Source organism: Ischnura elegans, chromosome 1, assembly GCF_921293095.1.
Source record: "Ischnura elegans chromosome 1, ioIscEleg1.1, whole genome shotgun sequence".
NCBI classification, from domain to species: domain Eukaryota; kingdom Metazoa; phylum Arthropoda; class Insecta; order Odonata; family Coenagrionidae; genus Ischnura; species Ischnura elegans.
Window position 1 is genome coordinate 97495330 of NC_060246.1, and position 9409 is coordinate 97504738.

Genomic DNA, 9409 nt, shown 5'->3' on the forward strand with positions numbered 1-9409 from the left:
ATTCAAGAAAAAATCAATTAGCATGCATGGTTGCGGGAGGCTAATGTTCTCCAAATCTCTCTGCGCAGGGCAAGGAACAATCTTAAAACCATTCAAATAACAAATGTTATCCCAAAAAGGAAAGAAAAAGGACGATGAGTGCACTAAGTCATCATTTGCTTAGTGAAAAGTTGATCATGTCATCAGTATGACCAATTGGGAAAGTCCTGAATGCATGATTCTGATGAATAACTTCTCCATTTGTTTTCTTCTCTTTGAACCCTTAGAGTGCCAGGGAGCACTATCGCACTCCTCCTATCTCTCGCAAAAAGTGCCTAGAGCACGATATCGCTTCTCCTGCATGCCACTCTTAGATGCTGATAGTTCACTAATCATTAAATAGTCAATATTCATTTTATTTTAACATTAACTATTTTCTTTATATCATAAAAATTAACTCTTATTACCAAAAATTCATCAAATAACACATTAAAAAGATGAAACCACATGTAATAAAGATTTCCTAAAGTTTTTGAATATATACCTTTAATTGTTTTTGACACCTAATTTTTTTTCCTGACCTACTGCAAAATCAGCAAAAATCTCCACGCTGTTTTGGTCATTATGACCAAAGAATGAGCCTTTCTGTTGGCTGCTTATTGCATGCCGTTGGTCACAGATACTTAGGCAACGCATATATGATGTGACCGACGCGACGTGCATTGCCGAATGCGCACAAAAACTCAAATGGGAAGGATCCAAGTATTAAAATGAAAGAAAAAAGAAAAACATGTCGGCGCAATGGGTGAATTCGTCTAAAAGTCCACGACAGGGAACGTGTTAAGAAACAAGTTATAGATTTATTTTTTTTCTTGCTAAAATATCAACTGATCAGAGTCCTGATGCCCAGTCGCTTTCCTTATGAGTCTTTCCTATCCCACAGAGCCACATCACACGGCTAACCAGAGAAAAAAGCGAAGCGAATTGCTCAAAGTGGCTGAATTCACCCATGATAGTAGTGGATTTACCTATTGTATGAATGATTGGATGCTATGAGATAACAGCTTGTTGCTGAAACAAAAATTGTCGAAAAAATTGTTTCCAAATTTTCATCTTAATAGCACTAATGAAAAGCCATCACTGAACTTGTAAGGAAAAAATTTCAACATTTGGGTGCAACGTTATGGGCTATAAGTTATTGTTAAAATCCCTGAGATGATCCCAGGAAAATCACTTCAAAAAATACCAATGCCTCACAAGACACTGGCTGTCAGCAAAACATGCTAACTCTGCTCACTTAGTGTTAGTATGCACCCTAATAAAGAGGTATAGAAAACATTTGCAACACATTGCCGTTTTAAGAGTCTTAGTCATTACATTTCATAGTGGTATCAGGTGCACCAAAAATAGAATACTGGGCTTAAATGGGTTCATATCCTACCTCAAATTTGACTTTACAGTCAATGAAAGTAAAGGAAGTTAGTATGAAAATATCTCTCCATTAGGGGCATTTGAGGGAGACACCATGGACCCAGGTCCCCTTCCAAAATCACGCAAAAATTATGTACCTCAGTATGAATTAGTTAAATGAATCAAGCACAAGGATGCGGATATGGTATGCAGTTACACTCCTACTTACAAAATATTGTTCATATAAATTTATGCATGAATTATTTACTTTTCATAAACTTTTCTGTAAAATACTAAAAATTACCTAGAGATTTCACTAATGGGGGCAAAAATTACTGCAGCTAGTATGACCACCAATGCTAGGCAGTGACTGTTTGGTAGTGAAGTGAGTGAAGTGCCACTTCATCAGTATTTTGAGAAAATAAATGAGAAGGTCAACTTTCACATGATGTTCAATATTCAGAAAAATAAAATGAAGTTTTAATGTAAAATGGTGTGCAGCTATGCAGAAACTTACTGCACGATTCTTCTGCAGGGCACTGAGAACCTCTTCAGTCAGAACCTGTCGAGTCAAGTTGGCAACTGAAGAGTACCAATCCTACACCTCAGTCATAATTGAGACAAGCAAGGAAATGTAGGAGATATGGCTACTGCATGTTGGTAACAGGTATTTCGTAGCCATTCAGTTGCACAGCAACTCCTGTGCAATGTCACACTTCTACTGGCATCGCCTGTGTGCCTGTGCTTTGGTAGTCCATCTGCATTCTTCTGCCCTCTGTCTACGAATTAGTTTGCATTTTTGACCACATTTCCTCCATTTACTACATGAAATGAAGAGTTAAGGAAATAAGCCATCAGCAGAGCACGTGATTACCTGATTACCCATAATCTGCTAGGTGAAATAAAAGTAGATATTATAAAATTATTCTACTTCCCTCTTTCATTCTTAATAAAGCTTACTCTATTTATTCCATATAAAAATCCTATTCGCTTATCTAATTTTCTTCTCTCTAGGTGAGATTTTAATATCCTCTCCTCACTCAGTACCAGCTCCATCACAACTCTATGTTTCCTCCATATCCCCTTCAAGAAGTCTCATCACCTTGCCCATCATGTAAGCCCTTAATTGTTCCATTTTCTCACTATCCACTGTACCCATGGGCGTACTCAGCGAGGGGCAGGAGGGGGCAGCTGCCCCCCCCTAGAAGCAAAAATCGCTTAAGTCTTTAAGGAAAATCTAGCTGAATTGAATCAAAATTTTTCAACAATTTTTCTTTAATATTAGTTTAACACTAGGAGGACGGGAGTTTCGCGCTACCTAGAAGGACGCTAGGGGTCATTTGACCCCTAAATGTATTTTGGAATAAAACGCCTAATTTTCAACCAATATTCAGTTTAATCGTATTAATTGTTGAATCAGTTCATTAAAAACACTATTTAACATTATTAAATATTATTTCCATCATCAAAAGTTAATAACAATTACATATTTTAAAGCATCATGAATTAAACTGTATGTAGTAGTCGATTGCAAATCAAATTATGAAAATACATACACCCAATACAAAAGTTGTGTTGCATGTTTAAACAATAGGGGTAGTGGGTTTACAAAATTTGGATTAAAATTTTTTAAACTTATTACTTTGTTGTAAATCTCAGACAGACCGTATTTTTTCAGCGCTGTTTCCACAAAATATTTTTTTGCGCTGAATGCGTTCATTGGACGATTTATTCATCTACATCTAAATCTACACACTAACCCTCAAGCCGCTTAAAAGCGTGTGGCAGGGGGTGTTAGGACACCAGCCATTTGCACATGAAAAGGAATTTTGAAAATGGAAAGAAAATTGATGCAATATTTTTGGCACTATTCTCTTTTTTGTGCTCGTGGAGATATGGCTGTTGGTTTTGGAGACGTATAAATAAATTGATACATGCTATCCATCATATCTACTCCCGCTTTGTTTTTATTATGAAATAGGATGGTCTCTGGTATTCTTTTATTAGTTTTGGAAATAGTGTCGTATGAGATCATGCTGCTGAGTGAAAGTACATTATTGTTCTAGTTTGCTTGATTCTACGTAAGAGTATGGCCTAAGGTATTTTTGAACACTCGCGTTGAATGGATTACATGGCTATTTTAGGGGTCATGGATATTTGTGCATCATGCCTGTTTTTTTCAGATCGTCCATGCAAGAGAAGTTTTCCATTTTTTTCTAATTTTCTGCTATCTTAATGGATGGAAAATAATTGTTACAAGTTACATTTATTCCTGAATTCTTGTATGTTACAGTCACTTTAGTAACTATTTATTTCCCCAACGCTTGATTTGATGGCCAATCATCATCTTTGCCACAATATGGAAATTCATTTAGGCTGTATTTTCACTTCACATCTGTCAAAACCCAGTACTCGATTCCAAATTTGTCTGGTTTATTTGGAATTTACCTCATAAAAGGACAGCTGCATTTTGTTGGATAGAGCTGTGCATTTGCTATCACGCCAAAGTCGCCATCGGATTCACTACCTTGGACTTAGTCGCTTCCATCACACACAGATGTTGATGGATTGGTCAGAATGTCCTTGAACTGACGTTTACGATTCACTTCCAGACTGATCTTCAAAATTCCCTGCAGCTATTTGAATCGCGACGATTCTCTTTTCTTGATATATTTCTCGACTTCTTACTTTCTTCCTCAACTCGCTACTGAAATGGCATGCAAAAAATCTACAAACGAAAGCGCATTATGGTAGAATCTTCTCTGGTTGCTTTGGAGGTAGGGAGAGCTGGAGAGCATTAGAAATTCATACAAAAGGACAACATTTTCAGAGTAACGCTAATTGCCGTTCAAAAGGCAGGGACTCAACCACCAACCGCATCCTGATTCGTATCTTCCAGGAACTTGCAGTAATGCTTCTTCTCCGACCTACGTGCGGATTCCAAGGGTAGGATTTACAGTAGAATTTTACAGTCCACCCAATTCCTCCGCTCTCTCAAAAAGAGACAGGATTTTTCCCCAGGACGCAGCATGCAGTCAACCCGCTCCAAACCCCGACGGGGTCAGGCGTCACTAATTCTCAGAAGTAACGCTAATTGCCGGCTAACACACGGCAAAGGGGCTAGGTCAAGTGACAGTGCCGTCAGGCCAGAAAAATGAAAGTTATTCATAAACCTGATGAGTCAATATGGAAAATAATGTCTCTAAGAGCTCTGAATCTTGGACGACAGAAAACAATTCTTGGGATACGTGACAATTTTTCGGTGTGGGTAATACAATAATCATTGAACAATAAATAACACAAAATTAAAATATAATAATTACATGAATTTACCCAAATCAAGGATTGAAAAGGTTTTATTTCCGTTTGCTACCCAAAATATATCGAAAGATTGTGCACAACAAGTCGCTATGCCTAGGTTTTTGAATACGGATAGGAGCCCTTGGGACGAAACTGGCATTGAACCGGGTACTTCCAGATTCAAAATGAAGCAAATCATCTACCACACTAGCCTCTTGCTGATTATATGATATACATGGCACTAAAGTGCCCACGGGCAAGAAAATAGCGCGAAAACCAGTTGTGGGTCAAATGACCCCTAGCCGTCCTTCATCTACATCTACATCTACCTAATACCCTGCGAGCCACCTCTAGGGTGTTTGGCAGGGGGTGATCAATCACCAGCATGCAGCATGCATTTGGACTCCCACATGCACACCACACCGTCCAAAAAAAGTCCCGTATACCAACAAACTATACTACTATATGCTGTTATAAATGATAATTGAATTAAGAAACATGCATTAATTTTTACATAGGTTAGTAGGCTACACTACAAGTCATGCAATCTATTTATGAGTTCTATTGCTGCCGTTATAATCTCTTATTGATCGTGGAAAAAATGACATTCGGAATCTGTCTGTTCTACAATCTATCTCTCTTATTTTATTTAGATGATCTGATCTTCCGTAGTACCTTGGCGTCCGCAAGATATGGTTAACTTCGTCAGAAAAGACACTGCTCTTGAATTTATCTAAAAGGTTTAGTCTATTTTTCAATCTACGGTCCGACAGAGATTCCCATCCGAGTTTATCTAAGAGGTCAGTTACACTAACGAGACTATCGTAAAGACCTTTCACATACCTGGCAGCTCTTCTTTGCACGCGTTCTAACTCTGTTACTAAGCCTTTTTCATGAGGGTCCCAAACACTGGCAGCGTATTCCAAATGTGGTCTAACGAGGGAAAAGTAGCTAATTTCTCTCACTTTATCGTCGCACTTTCCTAATATTCTTTTAACAAAACCCATTTTACGATTAGCTTGACCGGTTATTTCTCGAATATGTTTATTCCACGATAGATCATTATTGAGTCTAACGCCTAGATATTCCACGGATTCAACTGCATTTAATTGGGTGCCTCGAATGATATAGTTACGCTGTAGGGAGTTATTCTTCTTCCAGAAATTCATTACGACGCATTTTTCCAAATTTAATTCCAACTGCCAAGCATCGCACCAAGCTTGGATAGCAGCAAGGTCATTCGTTAGTTCATCTATATCTTTGCTGGAACGGATTTCTCTGTAAACTACAGCGTCGTCTGCAAATAATCGTAACTTACTCTGCACTACTTCGCCAATGTCGTTTATATAAAGAAGGAATAGGAGTGGGCCAATGACACTACCCTGAGGAACGCCAGAAGTCACTCTAACCTCATTGGAGACTGCACCGTCTAATACTACTCTTTGGACGCGGTCGCTCAAAAATTCTCTAATCCAGGAAATGACATCTTCGTCTAGACCATAAGATTTCAGTTTTATTATTAACTTTCCGTGGGGTACTTTATCAAATGCCTTTTTGAAATCAAGAGAAATCGCGTCTACTGGAATGTTGTCTTCCCCGGAGACTAAAATATCGTGGGCGAAAAGCGCTAACTGAGTTTCGCACGATCTGCTTTTCCTGAATCCATGTTGATTTCCCATTAATAAGTTTTGCGCGTCTAGGTGTTTCATTACCAAGCTGACTACGATGTGTTCAAGGACTTTGCAAGAGATGGACGTTAAAGATATCGGCCTGTAATTAGATGGCTGTTCCTTGTCTCCACTTTTAAATATTGGCGTTACATTAGCGATTTTCCAGTCATTAGGTACTTCGTGTTGCTTGATGGATTTACTGAATATTAACTGCAAGTAAGGGGCAATTTCTGAGGCTAGTTCTTTATATACGCGAGAAGGGATTTCGTCTGGACCAGGTGATTTATTTGGACTAAACGATTTCAATATATTTTCTATTCCGAGCGTACTAATGTCAATAGTAGGCATCTTATGTATACAGGGATTGTCATCGGTCTCGGGTGAGTTTTCGGAAGGCTCCGTGAACACGCTCTTGAAGTAGGAATTTAATAAATTGGCTTTATCGTAACTGCTTGCCAACACATCTCCATTGTCGTTTCTCAGCGAACATACGGTAGATCGTTTACCTTGAACTTCCCTAACATATGACCAAAATGCTTTTGGGTTATCCTGTAACTGCTCTACTAGTGTTTTTCTTTTAAAATTCGTGAACGCATTCCTGAACGCTTCCTTCGTGGCGGCTTTAGTCATCCTATATTTTTTAATTATTAGCTCGCGTTCATTAGCGGATAAATCCGTGCTGACTTTTTTCATTTTTGCATGACACGCTCTCTGTCGCCTCAATGATCTTCTCACTTCCGCGTCGTACCATCTCGGTTCGCTGCCTTCTTTTACTGTTTTACTAGGGATGTAGCTTCTAGGTATAACATGTCATAAAAATTTAAAACAAAACATTATTGTGTAATTTTCACTAATTTATCAAAATATAGACCAAAATGAACAAAGTCAAAAAGTTTCAAAATTTAAAAAAATATTTTAATAAGAGAAAAATAAATTTGAATTCTGAAAATGGGTCAAATGACCCCTGCCGTCCTTCCAGTGTTAAGACATGTAACTATAAAACGTTTTTTTAAGCAAATAATTTTAAAAACTAATAGTGTTGTTATAGTAATTGTCTTAAAATGTTGATTTCATTCACCTTTTCCATGCTAAAATGTAAAATGTTACAGTTTGAACGACCATGCCTGCCCCCCCCCAGCTAGTTTTGATCCTCGGTTCGGCTCTTGACTGCACCTAATTCATTCTCCTCCGTACTCACCTTTCACACATCTCCAGCCTTTTCTCATCCTCCTTCCTCAGAGTTCACACTTCTGCAATGCAATGTGCTTCTCTCCAGATCAAGGGCAGTGCAGTCAGCTGGCTGTGCGATCAGCTGGTCAGCAATCGCTGGGGGCCCTGAGCTTAGGGGGCCCCCAAAATGCTCGCATCTATGGAAAAACATATGAAAAGTGTAAAAAAAAAGACAGATTAATTGAACAAACGTTTTTTACAATATTGAAATTCTACATTTTTACTAGTTGCTTTATTAACAGGATACTCAGTGTAAAAAGATTATATGTATTAAAAAATAAATTAATTAATGGTGTCTGAGGATAAAAGAGAACTTGATGCTTATTTGAAAGGGTTATTCTAAAAGATTATTTTAGAGGTCACTTAGATTTCTGTGCTGTTTCAAGGAACTATGCAATTCACTAATTATAACAGAACCATTAGATATTATAAAATTTTATTAGCTGTGAAATTATCACTTTTCAAAGTTTTTAATTGTAAAATTGCTATTTTTATTAACTTGTAACTTGTTTTCAAGAGCCAGAATAGCGTCAAAATTCATATCCAGGCATGCAATTTCTCAAAATTTCCTGTGGAAGGAAGATTTTCCCAATGATCATGAGCCCCAGCCAAACACCACCAATCACACCAGACCGCCCCTGCTCTGCAATTCAAAGGATGTATGTATTAACTTGACTTTTCTTAAAGCTTGTACATGTCAATCTTCTCAAAAGCTCTCTCCTATTCTTGTTGCACAGACCAGAGATAAACTGGACTTGTTGACCTATGTTCAGACACAGATTTATTAACTGTGCCAAAAATTTCTACTGATGCTTCCTCATAGAATATGAGGATTTGGACCAAAGTCAGGCACTGATATCTATTAAAAAGCTGGCAATTAACAGACAGGCTTAGGAGAGAGATGTGGAAATTTTAAATTGGTTTTAAAAAAGGATATATGTACTGAGAATGTGTTACCTGTAAGTGAAAAGTATAGGAGACTGTGGATATGAATAGTTTTCACTGAGGAAAGACTGAGGTGTAGATGGGTTTTAGCGACTCAAGAATAATCCCAGAGATTAATGTAGATTGTATGAAATATGTTGGTATAAAAAAGCATTTATGGTATTTGTTGCACAGGGGACACATTTTGGGGGGTTTAATAAGGAGAGGATGCAAATAAGACCAAATGCCGCAATCATTTCCAGGACGTTTGAGTTCCCTGACTCATACACCACCCTTTTAAATGGCCTTAGTCTAAAAAATCATCCTCTCTGAAAGGATTAAGTCACTCTAGGACTCCTCCACTTTGAAATTTGATGCCTTAGGCTCAAAAGACTAATTAGGGGTTGAAAATTTTACAACCAGATAATCACTGTAAATTTGAAGGGAACGTAGAGGAGGGAATACCAGACTGTAACTGTGGATTGTAAGAGACAAGCAGATTGGTAAGAGGAATTCAACTCAATTCTCCTATCAGCTAATATTTTCATTCTTTGTTGACCTAGTGAAATAAAAACTTATGCTGGAGAGGCATCCTTAATGATTAACACCTTTACAATTATTCCAAAATTAACTGGAGGGCCGCCCCACTGGCCCCTTCCCCTGAATCCCACACTGTCAGAAGGATACAACTGTTGGCGCAAAAGGTAGATCTAGAATCAAATCTTGGGAAGGAGATAAAAGGAATACCTATCTCAGGGGGACAAATGGTACGGGGATGGGTCTTGGAATGCCCCTCTGATGTTGTAGGTTTCCACATGGCCGCAACCAGAAAACATTTTTGGAGAGTGGAATGAATTTCAATAGGTTTTAAATCCTTATCTCCCTCTCCTCTTCCA